The 21,256-nt window shown below is 45.1% G+C and overlaps 1 long non-coding RNA gene across 2 annotated transcripts in view; it reads left to right on the forward strand.

Moving 5' to 3' along the window:
- Positions 1–20,320: 20,320 nt before the first annotated feature.
- The window catches only part of LOC124595792, a 38,626-nt gene continuing 37,690 nt past the window's right edge, over positions 20,321–21,256 (forward strand). Inside the window, exon 1 of one of the 2 annotated variants that reach the window (XR_006978246.1) lies at positions 20,321–20,426. This is a non-coding gene — a long non-coding RNA (uncharacterized LOC124595792). The remainder of the gene's footprint in view (positions 20,427–21,256) is intronic. The other variant, XR_006978245.1, reaches the window with a different exon arrangement.

Raw genomic sequence — 21,256 nt, forward strand, 5'->3', positions numbered from 1 at the left:
TGCCATGGCCTTACTGTTTCTGATGTCACAAATTGTCTGGAAACACTGCCAATTAGACTAAAGTATGGCGCCAGATCTTGGTATAAGAAGACGACTGTTTCTGACAGGGTATTTAAGTGATTTCAATAGTGACACATATGTAGCAACACACATTGGTTAACAGAATGTAAAGGGTGTGGGTTGGTGCAAATGGGTCTGAGCGCTATGAGACTTAACTTCTGAGGTCATCAGTCGCCTAGAACTTAGAACTAATTAAACCTAACTAACCTAAGGACATTGCACACATCCATGCCCGAGGCTAGATTCGAACCTGCGACCATAGCGGTTGCTCGGTTCCAGATTATAGCACCTAGAACCGCACGGCCACTCCGGCTTGCTAAAGTGTGTGGGGAAGAGAGCAAAACACTCTGTACTCCATTGCCAAGGGCTTTGAACACACAAATCTAAGGTGATTCTGAAAGATAATGATCATAAGTAAAGCGATTCTTGGAAGGAGAAGCACAGTTTTGTTTACAATTCTTGTGCCGGCGTAAGCTGTCGCCAGCACTCCGATCAGCAAAGAGGCTGCAAGAAGATCGATAGCAGTCGAAAGTAGGCACCGGAGCAAGCTCGGCTATCAGGCCAACGACAGACTCTCCAGTAATTAGGTCGCCGCCGCGGACCAGGTGGCCCAGTCAGGCAGACATCCAGGGAGCCAACAAGTCGAGCCATCAGTCGCAGCCCGGCGGGAGTCGCAGTCGCAGGTAGCTGACCCGTAGCTCAGAGTCGGACAGCACATAGCGACCTGAGTAGTGTGCATAGCGGGACTTTCTGCTTAACAGCAGTGGGGCTAACGGGGACTATTATGGCGAGCTTGTACTACAACACCTGGACTATCTTGAGTTAAGGAGCTTCCTCTTTAAGTTAATAAAGAACCATGTTGATACATGCGTGCAGTTGTGCTACGGAAAGATGATACCGGCCACCTCTTCTCGCTTCCCATGGTACAAGCCTACACTGACAACGAGATGGTACAAAAAACTGGCAATAAGTATAATTCAGTGCCGCGCGGAATTAGCCGAGCGGTCTGAGGCGCTGCAGTCATGGGTTGTGCGGCTGGTCCCGGCGGCGGTTCGAGTCCTCCCTCGGGCATAGGTGTGTGTGTTTGTCCTTAGGATAATTTAGGTTAAGTAGTGTGTAAGCTTAGGGACTGATCACCTTAGCAGTTAAGTCCCGTAAGATTTCACACGTATTTGAACATTTTTATAATTCAGTGCAGTTTTTATTTCCTTCTCTTGCGTTTTAGCTTTCAGGGATTTCTCACTGCCAGCTTCTTGTTGGTTGGTTGGTTGGTTCGGGGAAGGAGGCCAGACAGCGAGGTCATCGGTCTCATCGGATTAGGGAAGGACGGGGAAGGAAGTCGGCCGTGCCCTTTGACAGGAACCATCCCGACATTTGCCTGGAGCGATTTAGGGAAATCACGGAAAACCTAAATCAGGATGGCCAGACGCGGGATTGAACCGTCGTCCTCCCGAATGCGAGTCCAGTGTCTAACCACTGCGCCACCTCGCTCCAGCTTCTTGTTGTCTTCTCGCATGTATTCCTGGAGGGGAGTCGTAGAGCTAATCAAATTTCTCTTTTCCGAGGCTTTGCTTGCTTCTTGATACAAGATATTTGTGTAAACAACGGCTACCCCGCCCCTCCACCCCCTGCCCAGCGCCACAGCTGCAGACGGCCATTGTGACGGATCTAACACAAGCTTGCTGACGACACTGCAGTAACTACTGTGTGCATAAGCCGCGTCTGACGCACGACAGACAAATCGACACGCCCACTAGGTGCCGCCGGCCACCATACCACCGTTCCGACAATTTAACGAAACCGAAGAGGAATGTCCCGAATTCCTGACACTGTTCCAAGCACATTGTGAAGTTCATCGAGTTCAAGGTATTGTTAAGGTACATTATTTTCTTTCTACTGCCCCGTCCCTAGTGTTCACGTTAATACAAAAAACTATTCCCAACTGCGACTCCCGACGCACACACCTCTGAATGTTCAAACGTCTGTGGATTCCTAAGGAACCAAACTGCTGAAGTCATCGGTCCCTGGACTTACACACTACTTAAACTAACTTAAGCAAAGAACAACACACGCACCCATGCCCGAGGGAGGACTCGAACCCCCTTCGGGAGGGGCAGCGCAGTCCGTGACATAGCGCCTCAAACCGCGCGGCCACTCCGCGCGGCGCACGCAGCTTTGACAAAGTACTATGACTAGCAAGTTCAAGAAGCTGCAGCCAAATATCAGTTCTTTCGCTTGCAGGAGAAACGAGAACAGACGTACCGTCAGTGATATACAGACCTAACCGACATGGCTATGAAGTGTAAATCTAAGTGTAGTTGCGGCAATTTTACAGTGAGTTAATGATTAAGGATGCTATAACATTCCATGTCCCAGATAGTAGAATACAGGAACATTTCCTAAAGTACTCTGATACATCATTTCCCCAATAGTTGCAAATCTTAGAGCAATATGATTCGGGTGCCACAGCGGCCGATAAGTCTGACCGTGCCCAGATTTGTAGGGTCGAGTCGCCCCTTTCTCGCGACCGCCCCAAGAAGCCACATAAGAAGCGCGTACACAGCCGCGCGGACAGCCACGTAAACAGGTAAACAGACCTGTGAGCTTCGTCAAGTCTTGCCCCAGATGTATTGCTCGCCATAAAAGACTGGACTGCCCATCTCTTAACGTAAAGTATTACACGTGTGGAAAAAAAGGCCATATTCAACCAGTTTGTTTGCAACGGCACAAAAACGCCAAGTGTGCCAGCTCTCAGGAAAAACAGGCTCGCGCACATGCAGTGGACGCTGTGCTTTCTAAACCTACAACAGGTACTGACATAACCAAGGTTAAGGTTGTGCCTCCTTCTCGCCCTAGCGCTGAGCAATGATGTTCGAACAAACTATTTGTCTCACTACTAATTGCTGGCTATCGTGTGAACTTTCAGTTAGACAGAGGTGGCTCTGTAGATTTGCTAAATCGTGCCACGTACGAACAGTTAGGCTTACCACCCCTTTATAAATCTAGCAACTCCCTGCTTACAACGGACAGGAAATTCCCGTACTTGGACAGTGTAGTTCGCTTGCTACTTAGAAATCTCCTTAGAAATCTCACACTAGGACAATGAATTTTGCTGTGTTGAAATCAAGAGACAATGAGAACATTTCCGTTTTAGATGCCTTTGACTTGCTTGACCTTAGCTTCCAATACAATTTGCTTTCCATATCAGCATTTGCACCGAAAGACTGTGTCGCTAACTTGCTTAAAGAATTTCGGGAAAAACTTTCAGAAGCAATGGGAGAAGATAATAACTTTGCTACGCTTGTTACACTAAAAGACAACGCACAGCCTAAGTTTTTCCAGGCCTAGCCCGTTACAGTTGCTTTAAGAGACAAAGCAGCCATTGAATTGAAAGAATTGCAAGATGATACTGCAATTGCTCCCACTGAAACTAGTCAGTGGGCAAGTCTTCTCATTTTGTTGCCTGAACCTTCTGTTCACATTCGCATTTGTGTTGACTTCAAGTGTACAGTCAACCCACAGACAGTGGTTGACATTTTTCCGTTACCTCGTCCTGAGGAAATCATGGACAGGCTTGGAGCAGGGCGTTACTTTTATAAGATCGATTTGCGTGATGCATACTTGCAAATTCCATTGGATGAAGAATCACAGAAAGTGTTTGTTGTAAATACACACTTAGGACTGTTCAAGTATTTGCACTTGCTCTTCGACAGTGCTTCCGAAAACGCCATTTATCAACTTAACTTGGAACAGCTGGCTGCTAAAGTGCCATTTTTTTTCAAACTGCCTTGACGATATTGTCTCATATCGTACACCTGACTTTTTTTCAAACTAAACTACAGTAATTAGGTCATGTATTAAACAGTGAAGGTGTTCACCTTCTCCAGTGTCAGTGAGCTGCTTGTTTCTCTCAATGTGTCTGAACTGCAGGATGCGCGGAGGTTCCAGTCCTCCCTCGGCCATGGGTGTGTGTGTTGTCCACAGCATAAGTTAGTTTAAGTTAGATTAAGTAGTGTGTAGGCTTAGGGACCGACGACCTCAGCAGTTTGGTCCCATAAGACCTTACCACAAACTTCCAAAAACTGAACATCAGTCAGTAGTAGGCAAGATGACATACAACTGTCAGTTCATACCGAATGCCACTCAGCGCCCACCATGCATTGCTTGCATCACGGAAATGAACATTTTGTGTAGACTAAAGACTGTCAAGACGCCTTTCAGAAACTCAAAAATGCTTTGCTTGGTGACAGACCTGTAGTGCATTTTGACCCTGCCAAGCCGGTAGTTTTGCAAGTCCACGCTTCTTCCTACGGAATCGGCGCTGTGCTTTCACACAGAGCTGGTGCACGAGACAAACCTATTGCTTCTGCCTCAGTGTAGTTAACTCAATCTCTGTGCAATTATTCTGAGACTGAAAAAGAAGCTCTTGCTATTGTGTATGGTGTGGCAAAATTGCATCATTATTTGTATGGTCGCAAGTTCCATTTAGCGACAGATCTCAAGCCTTTGCAGTCCTTGTTTGATCTATCAAATCCAGTTCCTACATGCACTGCTCAAACATTGCATCGTCGGGCTTTGTTGCTTTTGCAGTGTCGGCATGAAATTGTGTACGGATCTACAGCAAAGCATGGCAATGCAGAGGCCCTATCTCGCCTTCTGATTGGTTCAGACACTGGTATTGATTCATCTGCAGCATCTTGTTGCCAAATCGATACGCAGGCCAGGGAAGCAGAGCTACATCTCAAGATTTTATTGAATTATCTTCGCACGGCTTGGCCCCGTTCATTGAACAGTGTCCAGAACCCAGTTGCGCGCTGATAATTTGCACGTCGGCATAGCCTTTCAGTTCAAAAGGGTGTGGTTCTAGTTCAAAATAACAGTGGACAATCGAGTTCTTATTCCCAAAGTGTTTCAGGTGAGTGTGCTGCGATTGCTCCACCGAGGATATTGGGGAATCGTTCGAACTTAACAGTTAGAGAGCCGGCACTGTACTTGTCAGGGCATGGACGCCCACATTGAACAGGTGGCGTCACAGTCTCGCGCATGCGCGGAGTACCAATCTGCTCCGACACAAACCTTCTCAGCTAGACCTGAGACTCATTCGCTATGGCAACGTGTGCTCGTAGACTTTACAGTATAATTTTGGAACACTCTTTGGCTCATGGTGGTAGAATCTTTTAGCAAGTTCCTGTTTGTTGTGTCTATGGCTTTTATCGCATCACATAGCACCAATGAAGCATTGTCCTCCATATTTTGCGTATAAGCTTTGCCGGAAGTATTTGTGTCGGACAACAGACAACAGTTCACTTCACGTGATTTTGAAGAGTTTTGTGAACGAAATGGCATTAGTCACCTAATAAGTCCTCCGTTTCACCCACAGTCCAATAGAGAAGCAGAACGCTTCGTACGCACTTTCAAGCAACAGATGGCTAAGCTACGCAGCACCACACACGGGAACAGGAGCTGCAACTCTTTCTCGCCTCCTGTCACTCCTACCCACCAGACGGACCATCACCAGCGACAATTCCGCGTGACCGCCGCCATTGGACGCTGCTGCACTTGCTACACCCACCACTGTGGCTCTGAGCACTATGCGACTCAACTTCCGAGGTCATTAGTCCCCTAGATCTTAGAACTAGTTAAACCTAACTAACCTAAGGACATCACACACATCCATGCCCGAGGCAGGATTCGAACCTGCGACCGTAGCGGTCTCGCGGATCCAGACTGCAGCGGCTAGAACCGCACGGCCACTTCGGCCGGCCTCACCACAGTATCTGGTGCCGCCAATGGTCTGAAACTATCGCTTTGCGCTGCGAGATCGTGTTCTTTCCAGGATTAATGGCAACCGTGAGTGCTGGAAAAGAGTCCAGGAACGCATTGGATTTTCTATGTACTTGATTGCAGGTCCCGATGGTTTGCAGCGCCGCCACCAGAACGAAATTGGCGGATGTCATTTGCCCGTGATTCTGCTGCTTTTCTTCCCCTCCCCCCCTCCCCACACTCACGGTCTCAGGGAGCCGTGCAGCCCGCGCTACGGCCCGCTGGATCCACCAGCCCACCCCAGGAGGAGCGGACGCGCCCCCGCCGCCCCCTCTCGCAGACCTCGTGAACCTGGCTGGACCTGCCACCTCCGTCGTCGTCGTCGCCCCAGGACACGTCCTCCGGCTGGACGTGTGGCCTGGCAGCAGTTTTCCGGAGGATGTTCCTGTCGCCTCACAAGCCAGATGGCGGGGTAAGGTCGGGTGTACGCCGTCCTCCACGGCTACGGCTCCCAGCTCATCTCTACGTACAGCGTCCGGCCTTACTGCCCTTTGTCGTTCGGAGCCTCACTGCACGACCCACGTTGCGCGTTTCAGGTGGGAGAAACGTGCTGGCGTAAGCTGTCGCCACCATTCCGATCGGCAAAGAGGCTGTAAGAAGATTGCAGGCACTGGGACAAGCGAGCCTCTCGGGCAGAGGCCAACGACGGACTGGCAAACAACGCGCCGCCAGTGCACCCTCAGCCACCGGTATTCAGGTCGCCGCCGCCGACCAGAGGGCCCAGCCAACCAGTCATACAGTGAGTCAACGGGTCGAGTCATCAGTCGCAGCCCAGTGGGAGTCGCAGTTAGCTCAGCCTCTAGCTCAGAGTCAGACAGCACATGGCGGCGAGAGTGGTGTACATAGCGGGACTTTGTACTTTACCACCTGTGAGGCTAACGTGGGCTGTTATGGAGAGCTTTAGTTAAGTAGTTTCCTGTTTTAGTTAGTAACGAAAGCTATTAATACATGCATTTAGTCGTGTTATGCAAATAGGATACTGGCCACCTAACAACATCCTCTCCTTGCTTCCTATAGTACAAGCCATCACTGACAACGAAACGACACATAAATTCTGGTGGTGAACAAGACGAAAAACGACGTCGATAAATAAAGCAGACGCATACAGAATTATTCTATGTAAACCACGTTACTATTTGAGCACTCGGAAAGTAATTTTAGGCAGCGTGCTGGATGACATCGAATTTCTCCGTATTTATCTTAATTTCACGAATGAATTAAAATAAAATGTTCTCTGACCTTGAACGTATGCTCTCAGATGTTTAGCACATAACCTTTGTGATGCACAACACCTCGCCTGCAGAACCTGCCACTGGGTATGGGTGACTATCTAAAGGACGTTATCTTGGTTGCTAAAGGAATTTGCGTAAAAATGTGCTGTTCTTCGCTGGATCTACTCTAGCTGTCTGTTTCTGTTAATCCCACCTCTTGAAGATCAAAGACGATTCACAGCTGTCCCTGAATCGGCCGAACTAGGGTCCTAGCGTTTACTATACCTACAACTGATTTTACGCTCTCAGTACACTTTATGTTGCCACGAACGAATATTACTAGCATTTGTAATTGTTACTGTTTCCCAGAGACAGAGACTTAAACGTCTAATCGAAATACAAAGGATCTCTTCACAGTTTTTGTGGTTAATATGTAGCATTTGTTTATACTTCAAATAACTGGCTGTTTTTGAAACAAAGTCGGTCCTCTCAGGATAAGCTAGACTAATAAGAAGAAAATGGGAAGTTAAGATGGTAGTTTTAATGTTTCACATGTTCTACATACTCTGTCCTCACTTTAGTACAACGCGCAGAACGTTCGTACCACGATGTAATACTGTCTGAGAAGTCCTTCTTTGGGCTATTCTTCAACTCGCGCATAACAGAGCCTTGAATCTTGATTACGTCAAGAAAGCGTTGACCATTTACGTGAATTTCTGTACTTCTTCGTTCGTCTGTAGGTTAGCATAGATTACGCCAAGTGTCGTGACCCGTGGTGACTTCCTACAGAAATAATAGTCCACCGAGGGGCGGGCGTCCACGTGTCGCTGTTTTTGCTCAGGTGTCAAGGCGTGCGGGACGAACGGGGCACACGCTTTTCTCTTGTTCAAACATTCTTGGAAATGTCTTGAACACTTGATGTAGAAATATTGCTCCGCTGCAGTTTGTGACACAACAGTGTCGACACGCTATGGTCGCACTTACACTACTGAACTCTGCTTGCTAACAGCTGACTGCACGAATGCGCATATGTTGTTTACATTTCTTAATTCAAGCCGCCAAAGTAGCTACTGCGGTGGCGTCACTTATACAGCAGAAATATCGTCAGTGTTGGAACTTATTGGACGGACGATGGATGTTGCGACTGTGCCCTAAGTAGCAGCATCAGCCACTGTGTGCCTTGCGGAGCATCAGGTGTTACCGATCAGTTCATTAATAAAACCTACTCTGAGTACTGCACCGCTAGCACGACTGCGAACATGTGTAGGCTTGGATTCAAAAGCAGCAGGGAATCAAGGAATAAGTTTCTTGGATCTAAAACTATAACTTTAATGTGGAATAGAAACAAAACAAAAATGAAATACTGTCTGTCCATTCAAAATGCCACATCTTGGAGTATTCAATTTCTGTTGGTTCATTATGGACAGGGGACTTAGGCTGGTTAAGTAATTTTCAATGTCAACAAAATTCACCAATAGCTGTGTAACTTAAGATATTATTTTATTTTGTTGTGAAGGCTATGAGTTTCAGAATTTTATTGTGCATTCTTATGGGGCTTAAGTATGGCATAACGAAATGGTGCAACTGATAGCCTTCACAATAAAATAAAGTAATATCTTAAGTTACACAGTTGTTGGTGAATTTTATTGACATTGATAATTCTTTGGGATTTGTATAATCAAAGTCTTCTGCTACGTGGGGCTGTTGATGAAAACATATCGCAGTACATCGATATTTTCTCGATTATATATCGATATACACCGGCGAAACTTTTGGCGATGATATATCGATATACCGATATCAAAACGGCAATACCGAGAGCCGTTAGTTTTATTTTATATTACCCTTTTTTCACAATTTTCGGTAAATATTTGAAATTGTGTTCCAGCGTAAAGTAAAGTGAAGCGCCGGCACGGCAGTCGGGAACGTCAGAGCAGAGGGGGCTGTGAAGGAGACGTCAGCCAGCTGCACGCCGATTGACCCCTTCCTAGGACAACAGCGCCCCCTAAGCGAACATAAGCGCTGCAGTTGAAGACCGGCCAGTTCTGCGACTTGTGCAGCAGTGAGGTCGAGAACAGCATCGAGCAGTTTTCCTAGGCACTCCGTATTTGACGAGTAGGCAGGGTACAACCAGACGTCTTACTACTTTTTGAGATTTCATCACTTTCGGTCTTTCTCTCTGACAGTGTGAAGCAAGTATAGATGACACCAAAGAAGAGGTCCGACTGTGGGGGGTGGTGGGTGGTGGAGTGAGTGGATTGGATTGGGTTGTTTGGGGGAAGGAGACCAGACAGTGAGGTCATCGGTCTCATCGGATTACGGAAGGACGGGGAAGGAAGTCGGCCGTGCTCTTTCAAAGGAAACATCCCGGCATTTGTTGGTGTGGATGGGACAACAATATTCCCGACGTGAGGAAATAGCACACCAGTTGAGTTAAAAACTACTGTTAACCCAGCTAGTGTGCTATTTCTTCACATCGGCATTTTACAAAAACAGTTGTTGAAAATGACGGACAAAAATATAAACGACAAGACTGGTTTGCGTTGGACGGAGACGTGTGAGAGGAAATGCTGACGTAGTCTGCGCTTCCAACAGCAACTACAACGTTTGGCTGCACTACGCAATTTTGACACTACATATGTTAGGTCGCTGCCGTTGGCAGAAATGAGAAAACGGGGAAGTCTATACGAAGTGTTCTAGACAAATCTGATACGCGACGAAACCGAACAACGGACTTATCCAACACCTTTTATTGTGCCTCTTACACGCAGTTACCATTACTAGCAAAGAGGTTATCGCTAAGCGTGAACGTGCATCGTTTTGGCTCAAATGGCTCTGAGCACTATGCGACTTAACTTCTGAGGTCATCAGTCGCCTAGAACTTAGAACTAATTAAACCTAACTAACCTAAAGACATCACACACATCCATGCCCGAGGCAGGATTCGAACCTGCGACCGTAGCGGTCGCTCGGTTCCAGACTGTAGCGCCTAGAACCGCACGGCCACTCCAGCCGGCGTGCACCGTTTTCCTTTCAATTATTGCTCTAAGGGGAATAGGCAGACTGCTAGCTTCTTGATGTAAAGGATATCTAATAATAAATCAGTACTTACATATACAGCTCTGGAACCTGCTATATATTCACAATGTGCAGCCGATATTTTTGTAGGCCGGTACGTCGATATTTTATCCGCCCTTATATCGATATTTTTTTCGTTGTATCGAAGCCGACAGGCCGGGCGCGGTGGTCTCGTGGTTCTAGGCGCGCAGTCCGGAACCGCGCGACTGCTACGGTCGCAGGTTCGAATCCTGCCTCGGGCATGGATGTGTGTGATGTCCTTCGGTTAGTTAGGTTTAAGTAGTTCTAAGTTCTAGGGGACTGATGACCACAGCTGTTAAGTCCCATAGTGCTCAGAGCCATTTTTGAAGCCGACAATGATATTTCCTTAAATACAGATATATCGGAGTCCCCATACTTTTAGAAAATACCAGTTGTCTTACTGCTACGTAACGTTCAGTACCGTGTTGATACACCTGTGAAACTGTAACATGCTTCCTCAGGATGCGATCCATAACCTGGCTGAGAGCGTTCGTCTAATCTGCCCCATTCTTCGATGGCGGGCCTGCAGAGGTCATTGTGTGTCCGTGTGTGAAGGGTTCCTTCGACAAAGCGTTGTGTGTTTCACCTCATCGGTGGAGCACCAATTGGATTAATTCCAACAGATACTCCAGGACACTCTTTTCAGTTGTTTCCTGGTTCTTGGATGAAGGTGTTCACGATATTCTTGTGTATTGACGTCCTGAAGGACTAGATGTTGATTGTAGGGTTCGACAATAGACTGTAGGACCCTGGAGGCATTGTACAAAACTCAGTATCGTCTATGACGGTGAGAGACGTAAGCTCTGTCCACGGTAGTGGACCAAAACTTGATTCCCCCGTCTCCCTGCCTCTGAATCAGAGTCTTACAGGTACCTCGTGTTGCCCTCATACTGTTTAGCGATTTTCATGAGGTCCCTGTTTGTGGAGCAACTCATGATTTTTACAAATCGATGTCATCTGTTTTCGAAACACAATGCACGAATGTAAGGCGAGTTACATACAGCTTTGTGATGATGCTCCCTTCACTTTTATAGTGACTTTCTGGCGTCGGTGTGGAATCCGGTGGATTTTTCCCGCCCTTCACAAAGTCTTTCGGCGCAAACCTGTCTACAGTACAGTGTAGAAATCTCTTGCAATTCGTTAAGATCATACAATCACCCATAGAAATGAATATGTGAAGTTGGCTGCTCAAATAATAAGTACTATCTGTCTTCTCATACTAAGCAGAAATACTTGCCTTTCCGTAGATTTCATTTAAGTAGCTGTAATATAATATCCCCATGGTTACCCATTCCTCTGGATACAAACTGAATTGATAAGTAAAACTTTGATGACCTTCCGGGTATTTAAGATTCTGGTCTTTGGAATTGGTTTCCTTACTAATCGAGATAACATTCAGATAGGATATTTACTACTGATCACACGAATCTCTGCCCATGTAATTTGTTCTAATGACTCGAGCATCCAAAACTCTAGCTAGCAATCTTACACGTCCCCACGCTACCAAAGTATAATCAGAGAAGTTACGTGTGATGTTTTTCAAATTTTTGATGAAGGCCTCTGTCAGTATTGCTTCTGAGGCGATGAATGTATAAAAGTATTAGTGTACCAGTTTCCTAAATAGTCTGATAGAGGTTTCCCCTTGTGATTAATGTTACTAAAACGCTCCTTTTTGCGAGTACACCAAGTATTTCACTATCGGGCAGCTGGACGTGACAGGAGTGTTCCTCTGATACAAAAATAATAATGATCGATGAAAATAATAATGATCAGTGAAAGTAATAATGATCAATGAATCCTCGTAAAGTTAAGGTAATTTCAAAATGTGTGCCTGAACTCTAGTGATAAAGAGTTGGTAGTATTTCACCAATGAACACTTAGAATATTAACATTGGTACCCGATCGCATGGAGTATTTGCTACCTTTAGGAATAGTATTAAAGTTTATTAGGGATTCTGTTATAATAATTATTGTTCCACGTAGCTTCATAAGGTGTCTCACGTCTCTTAATTTGACTCCACTTCAGGGACTTAAGCCTTCCTTTGCAGCGTGCCGTTCATGGTGCATCTTTACAGAAATGAGAAGTGTAGGCTAGAGTGAAAGCAGACTGAAATATTAGGTGGTCCGTTCGGATTTCCATCCAGCTATCTAATGTTTCTAGGAAGGCACATTTATCACTAGACCACCAGGACTGACAGCCCTTCCTTTGCAGTATCTCGTCTTGTTAAAGGATAGTTTGAATGACATTTGAATTCTGATTTCACACCAAAAGCCTGACATGTTGTCAGTTTAGTTCGGACGCGTTATACACGTTTCACTTTTCTAAAACAGATTTTATTTTTATTACCTCATCTTTTGACTATCCTCTCAAAGCCCTATGTGAGTGCATTTTCTTATACAACTTTTAAAATTAGATTTTGTTTATGAGAGCGTGTATAGAGTCTCCTTCGCGAAGAGGATTAAGTTGCTGTTCACTATACTGTAATAATCCATTTCGTTCTTATTTTTCTTGCAGCTTGAACGAAGCATTACTAAAGAAATGTAATGACTTTTAAACATCAACAGTTTGACAGCTAATCACTGTGTGGTACCTCATGTGAAGAGCTTAAAATAAAACAAATATTAAAAGAATATTTTTCTGATTAATGGGATTTCATGACATTACGAAGATTTTATTCTTTTTTTGACCCTTTCTCTGTTGATTTCTTTGAGTCTGATAGATTTGCTCGATAAAGAATTGAATTTCTTTTCCTAATGTGCCACAGATAGTGCGATGGTTCATATTAAGTAAAATATTGTGCGAAATTTTAAAGATTTTGCAGAGGTAAAAACGTGTAAGTTTTGCGTACGGTTGATTTAAGCTTACACATTGCAGTGCAGAAAACGCACGTCCACACGACCACAGCGCCGGCTGAATGGCGTAGCAGGGCGTGTATGCACACCCACAGCAGCCAAAGGTGCCGCAGTGGTTAGCACACTGGACTCACATTCGGGAGGACGACGTTTCAAACCAGCGTGATTTACATTTTCCGTGATTTCCCCTAAATCGCTTCAGGCAGATGCAGGGATGGTTTCCTTGCAAGGGCCCGGCCGACTTCCTTCCCCATCATTCCCTAGGGTGATGGGACCGATGGCCTCGCTGTTTGCTACCCTCCTCCAAATCAACCAACCACCCAACAATTCCGTGCCTCTTGCAGCTCTTCATTTTCGCTTTGTTTTCTGTACGATCAAAAATTTACGCTCTAAACGATTTTATTGTAGATACCAACAAAACATTCGTTAGCTATAGGTCATCAAGAACCTGCCGTGCGAAATATTGCCACTTTGGTACCTTGCACTTAGTCTTTGTGAGGAATCAAAAGGAAACTGTATTATCTGGTCGTCACAGTAGTCTGTTTCTTTTCTTGACATATTGGCGCAGTGGCCGGATACACATAAGGTGTATTAAATATGCACTTTGTGTTATTGTTGTATGTTGATTGCATGTGTCCTTTGCAACCGTATCTCACAGTGCACTGTTGCTGATGCATGCTCGAAATTCAGATTTGAGAGGCAAAGATTTTGTTTACAGTGTGCTGACAATGCTAGGAATGGAAAAGATGACACTGAAAGCAGCTGGCCATGAAATGAGTCGAAAGCGTTCTAAAAACTTAATAAATTGTTAAAAGTTGTGGAATCGTTGTTTCGCAAATGGTCATTAATTGGCTTTACTTGGGATTGAGTCAGTCGTGGTTAACTATTTTTTAGGTAGAGTCAATTGGCTGAACTGCGTATTTTCAGTAAAAGTGATGCGCGAACAGCCACTGGTAGCTATATTGGTGCTAACCGCAGCGGTATATTAGCACTTGCGTTGCATAGTAAATTAGATTCTTCTTCGTACTTGGTTGATTTGAAATAGTCGAAGGACATTTACTGCACGGTTCCGTTTGTGAACTCTTAGTAAATGGTGGACGTGGAGAACAGTTAACTAACGAGGGAGATCTGGCTATTTGTTAGTGAGGAGCGGATAAAATATTTTATTGGAAGCAAGAGTTCTAGCAAAGATGATGAATCAACGGTGCACGTAGGCGCACTTTATGATTACCATAACTTAAGAAGATCTTTTTTAATAGGAAGATAGATTATAATGAGGAAATTTATTGAGTTTCATAAATTCTTTAGATACTTACAAACATTTGCTGTGAGATTTACGGCAGTACCGAATGCGTAGTGCGTATAGCCTTATTCACTATACGCAAAGAATTCAGTTTAAATTGTGGTTACTGTAAGGGTGTACAATAGGTGTGTTAAATAAAAACAGAAGCGTATACATTGATGTGCTAGCTTTTACTATAGCGTTAGCATCGATTCCAAACTTGCAAATTTACACGTACGAACGAAATGGGCTAGAATACTGATATATCTGATAATTGTCGAGTCAGATGCGTGGACTGAGATAATAGTTTGTATGGCTTTAATAAATTGATAAGTAAAATCACCTTTAGCTGGAACTGAGAAATCTTATACGAATAATTTGGGCAATGGCACACATTTGTAATGTTGTCGTGTGTAACAATTATTAGTACATTGTGTTACAATGTAGCATTTGAGATACAGCTTGCTACTTAAGTTATAGATGATATTTGTTGTAAGAAGCTTATACTGGTAAAAGATTTGGTACATTAACAACTGTTTAAATTTAACAGCTGCCCGAATTCCGCTCCAACTAAAACAGTATATGAAGTGGCTTACCGACTCAGACCTGCTCCTTGTTACGACACAAGAAGTGTAAGTAAGGCACGAGCACGCTGTCGGATGTGGTTGTCACTTCTGCGTATCAGTAATAACCAGCGACAGTTTACTACACAAAAGCATAACAGTTGTTCCGTCCCAGTACACCGTGCAGTTTCCAATGCTCATACCGCACGTATAAAACCGTACTATTTAACCAGTGGTACTGAAACAAGTTACGGGGTTAAATTCATATTCACTACCAGACATCACTTTCGCACTTGACGGTTTGGTAGAGTTCTCTTCACCTAAAATGCTGTTCATTCATAGGCTTTTTGTCGAGTGTGATCATGTTATTTAGTAACACACATGATTTTAAATCGTGTTGCCAGATGACCTATTGTATCAGCTACACATGTGTCTGTACATAGAAGTAAAAGGAAATGTGATAAATGCAACATATGCAAAACATGGTGATATTTGCCATCGTAGATTTTTCTTGATCCCACAGTCTCTACTTGAAAATGGCCCAAGGCTGAAATTGTAAGGTATTACAGGAAATAAACACTTATAAAATAAATAATACTGACCGACTGCCTGGATATCAGTAGACAGAGGTCACTGACAATGAACACTCATGAACTGTTACGTCAAAAACTGCTACTGTATCCCTAAAATAGTTCAGTACTAAGTAGCACGTGGCTAGCCTGACTACTGCTCTTGCCTGTGACACAAGACTTCATTACACAGAAACACACACAAACGCACGCACTCTCTCTCTCTCTCTCTCTCTCTCTCTCTCTCTCACGCACACACACACACACACACACACACACACACACACAAACACACACACACACACACACACACACACACAAACCCAAACACATAACTACAAACATAAAATCACAATAATAATTTTGTAATTATTTAGATACATAAGTTACTCTCCTGTTTTTACTGAATGGGTGTTTCATCATTGCAAATATTTTAGTTTTTCTTGCGTAAAATTACGAATATTTTAACTGTTATGATTAAGCTGAATCTACTGAGTTACCTGTACGTTAAAGAGGAGATCTGACAGAAATTGTACTATCAACGTGACAATTGTGTAAAATTATGAGTATTTTACTGTTGTCGGCAAAAACTGTAAAACGTGATGTCAACCGAAAGGTTACTGCTACAGTATATGGAAACATATCAGCCAAATTCAGTTCCGTTAAAATATACTGACAGATCATTTAGCGACAGAAATTTTATATAAGGTTGAAACAAATAATATTTTGCATTATTGCTTGCTATCAAGGATGGAGGACATTGCTATTCTTAAATAGCTGGATAAAAATATAATTGTAAGAAGGTTCCGTTTGAAAGTGTAAACTAAAATATATTTGGATTTATTGTTATTGTCTTAAGATAACTGATTCGCTTTTAACGTTGTTTACTGTCATGTATCTTCACGTGAAGTCTGCCACATTAAGTTTAGTTCTGATGCAAATAGTCACTGATACTTTTGAAATAACGGCTGCTACCAGGGATGTACGAAAGCTTCCTCAGCTGGGAAGTATCTTCTGCAGCAGGGGACTGTTACAGGATCTATAGATCATGAAATATTCTGCTGTCCACAGATAGCTGCTAAGATGTCAATGAGTCTAGGTGATAATGACCAAGTTGGTTTAAAAATAGTGTTAATTCCCACTGTCGCTCAGATACATCATGTTGTTGTGTAAACTTTACTAATAAAACCTTTTAAAACTGTTCATAAGGGAACCTGGAATGGGATGAACTGGACTAATATATAGACGCAGTTTTAAACATACCAATGGACACCGACGTACTGATGGAGTTGAGTAACACGTCACCTGCCTATTAATATTTCACTGCTTTGGTCCTTACATTAAATACGCTGATTGGCCAGGACGTCGCGACCTTGTGCCTAATAGCCGGTATGTACACTTTTGGCACGGATAGCAGCAGCGACGCGTCGTGGCATGGAAGCAATGAGTCCTTGGTAGGTGGCTGGAGGAAGTTGGCACCACATCTGCACACACGAGTCACCTAATTCTCGTAAATTTCGGGAAGGGTGGCGATGACATCTGACGCCATGTTAAATCACATCCGAGATGGGTTCGATCGGGTTCAGATCTCATGAGTTCGAAGGCAAGCACATCAATTGGAACTGGTCATTGCGATCCTCGAATACTCCTTCACACTCATAGCCTTGTTGAAAAATGCTACTGCTGTCGGGAAGCATGTTTGTCATGAAAGGGTGTAGTGGTCTGCAACCAGAGTACGATACTGCTGGGCCGTCGTGGCGCCTCGCACGAGCTCCACAGGACCCATGTGTGCCCACGTAAACGTCCCGCAGAACATAATGGAGCGGCCGCCAGCTTGTCTCCGTCCCGCAGTACAGCCGTCAAGGAGCTGTTGCCCTGGAAGACGACGGATTCGCGCACTCCCATCGGCACGATGAAGTAGGCATCTGGAGCCATGAGACCGTGCAACGCTCTGCCACTGCGCCAACGCCCAGTGCCGACGGCCACGCACCCTTTTGGTTCATAGTTGCCGATGTCGTGGTGTTGACATTGCCACGTGCGTGGGTCGTCGGCAGCGGAGACCCACGGTGAGGAGTGTTCGGTGCACTGAGTGTTGAGACACACTTGCACTCTGCCCAGCATTAAAGTCTGATGTTATTTCCGACACAGTTCGCCGTATGTCCCGTTTTACGAGTCTATCCAGCCCACGATGTCCGACGCCTGCAACGAGAGGTGGGCGCCCAACCCCAGAAATCTGGACAGCGTTTAACCTCGATTTCGCCATGTGTTGGAGGCACTCACCACAGTACTCCTTGAACGCCCGACAATTCTTGCAGTTCCCCAAATGTTCGCAGCGAGCCTCTGGGCCATCACAATCTGCCTTCGGTCATCCTGAGATTGATGGCACTCCTTCCCTTTTTTGCACACAGACAGCACGCTTACTGATACTGAATGCACCGTGCGTGTGTCTTAACTAGCAGTCATTTCCTCACCAGGTGGCGCTGCTATCGCCTGTACGGGCTTATACCGATAATAGGTCGGTGTCAAAATGTTCCGTCTGATTGTGATTTGAGAGTAGCGCCCGTGTTCACAGACCGCTTTCTCAAGTGTGGAAATCAACAAATAGACACTTGTTACAAACATCGTTTGCACTTTTTCTGTAACTCAGTCTCCTTTCTTCGACGCGCGGGATTATCCGAGCGGTACCCGGCACGGATGCTCAGCGTGTTCAGTCAGAGAGCCCCTGTAATAAAAAACTGAGTGGAAGGATCAACCACCGAACTTGAACAGGATGTCTTGCGACGTCCGCAACGACCAAACACGACGATCAATAACCAACAAAACGCAAAAAAAAGGCGGTCTAGAGTGCTGTAGTTATGGGCTGTGCGGCTGGTCCCGGCGGAGGTTCGAGTCCTCCCTCCGGCAAGGGTGTGTGTGTTTGTCCTTAGGATAATTTAGGTTAATTAGTGTGTAAGCTTAGGGACTGATGACCTTAGCAGTTAAGTCCCATAAGATTTCACACATATCTGAACATTTTTTCTCCTTCGTTCCTAGTTAAAAGAAAGACATTATTCATTTCGTACACACTCTCAGTGCAACGTATACTCGGGTTCTGTGATGATGACTGTGCACTTCACGTACGTCTAACGTATTTGGCCGGCCGGTGTGGTCGAGCGGTTCTAGGCGCTTCAGTCTGGAACCGCGCGACCGCTACGGTCGCAGGTTCGAATCCTGCCTCGGGCATGAATGTGTGTGATGTCCTTAGGTTAGTTAGGTTTAAGTAGTTCTAAGTTCTAGGGGACTGATGGCCTCAGATGTTAACTCCCATAGTCCTCAGAGACATTTGAACCATTTTCTAACGTATTGATTCTTCGTCTTGAAAAGTTTTTGTCTCCTGCTTCGATTGTCTAATGAATTTTCAGTTTCTGAATGTCTGTCTTCTGTCTTCCTTCTCTTCCACGTTCCCTACTCCGTTGATAATTTCGAGAAGTCATTGTCTCGTCTAAAATTTTGGTATTTCTCTGCAAAAACACTGGAATGATAACTCGTTGGTCACTTCTTCGTTTTTCCCGTCTCTGTACGCTCAATTGCTTCCACTGCATCCGTCCTCGAATTCTCTCTCTCCATCACACCTTCAAACTATTACTACAAAGCAAATTGCCTCTTTTCCACAAAATTGTGACTACATTCCACTGACAGAACAACATCTCCTTTCTGTCCACCTTTACAGTGCCATGCCGCAGCCTCAGCTGTTCACTGATCATTATTTCGATTCTCATTCCAAATTTCTCCGTCCATTCTATACCAAGAAAACATCTTCTTTCCGGAAAACAGTGCTGAGTTTTCCGTTAATAATCCGCCATTTCCCTTCGATCCATGTTTACGTCTCAGCATCCTATCATCAACTTTCGATTGTCACTTGTCAGTTCTCTCTTAATAAAACTTTTCGCAGTTTACATTTCTCCAAGTCCAGGCATTCTCTTTTGCATATAAATTAGATACAATCGAAGTAACATAGAACATAACTACATGTTTACATAATACACTTAATTAATTGAATAGAATTGGGGACAAGAGGAGTTTGTGGCACAACTTGACTAGAAGAAGAGATCGGTTGGTAGGACATGTTCTGAGGCATCAAGGGATGACCAATTTAGTACTGGAGGGCAGCGTGGAGGGTAAAAATCGTAGAGGGAGACCAAGAGATGAATACACTAAGCAGATTCAGAAGGATGTAGGTTGCAGTAGGTACTGGGAGATGAAGAAGCTTGCACAGGTTAGGGTAGCATGGAGAGCTGCATCAAACCAGTCTCAGGACTGAAGACCACAACAACAACAACTCAATTCGTTCACATTTACTTTAGAAACAAGAGCCAATGACGTACAAATTACCTTAAACAATGGATACATATATTTTTTGTCATTGAAAATTCGCTGTGTTAGTTTGTAGTGAAGAAAATCTCGGTCACAGAAACATTAAAACACATTAACGAGCTACATAATACGTTGAAAAAATCAAGAAACATGTTGGTCATGGCTCCTTGGAAACTCTCCGGAAGTTTATATTGATTGCTGTGACTCGTTTTAAATCAGAATTACTGGATCTGAATTCGCAAATGACTTCATTTCATCCACGGAAGTCACGGTGGTGCTGCCGTTTTTTTTTTTTGTGACAGGGAGAACGTTTGTTTTCATGGTGCCTACAAAACATTTCCAGCGCAGAGCCGAGGGATACAATGGCACGGACACCTGGCGCCCTTGACCCGCTTCAGTATTGACGAGGTCGCAGACCGGCCGTGTTATATGACACGAAGTCGCCGTGGCAACGGGGCCCGGCGCGGCGCGGCGCGGCGCCGGCCGTTACGCCTTTTGTGTGGCTGGCGGCCAGTCACGCACGGGTCGGCGACCACGCGGGCTGCCCGTCCAGCGCGGCCTTGCAGGCAGAGACACAGGGAGGCGCTCGCTGCACGGAGCTGGCGCACTTGCAGTGAGTCTACTGGACAGCTCCACTCTGTATCCTGCACGAGCCCCCAAGTAACGGAAGTAGTCGTGTTTCTAACAGGTCCCTCACGTGTCAAATGAAACAGACCAGAAACTAAGGGTCGACTAAGATTTGTCCTTTTGCAGTGTCAGACTGGCATAAGATGTCGTCAATATAGTCTGCAGGAAGCTGTCTGAGCCGAGACCCCCCTGTTCTGCACCACAGCATCAACTTGTAGTCGCAAACGCGAAACCGTGCGGATGCGTTAGGGCGCAGCAGGAGACACTTTTCGTTCACATGACTTGGCTTATTTTTTATTCTTACGCCTTTCTGGGAAGAGGTATATTTCTGTGAATTTTTGTGTTGACTGCTGTATACTAACGTACTCTTATTTTTTTGTGTAAACTTAAGCACATTTGCATTTTGTAACCCTACTGTCACCATAGTAGCACAGCAGAGCCGGCCGCGGTGGTCTGGCGGTTCTAGGCGCGCAGTCCGGAACCGCGCGACTGCTACGGTCGCAGGTTCGAATCCTCCCTCGGGCATGGATGTGTGTGATGTCCTTCGGTTAGTTAGGTTTAAGTAGTTCTAAGTTCTAGGGGACTGATGACCACAGCTGTTAAGTCCCATAGTGCTCAGAGCCAGCCAGCACAGTAGAAGTACTTAGATTGCACGTGGCGACTGCTTCGGCTAGGGTTATATTCTTCGTGGTTACGAAAACAACGATGGTGTGGAACACAGCTCGCTCTGTCCGTCAGTACACGCCCGGCGACCAGTCTTACATCGTGTTCCTTGACTTTCGGGAGGCGTTCGATGCAGTTCCACACTGCCACCTA

The sequence above is a fragment of the Schistocerca americana genome, chromosome 2, assembly GCF_021461395.2.
Source record: "Schistocerca americana isolate TAMUIC-IGC-003095 chromosome 2, iqSchAmer2.1, whole genome shotgun sequence".
NCBI lineage: Eukaryota > Metazoa > Arthropoda > Insecta > Orthoptera > Acrididae > Schistocerca > Schistocerca americana.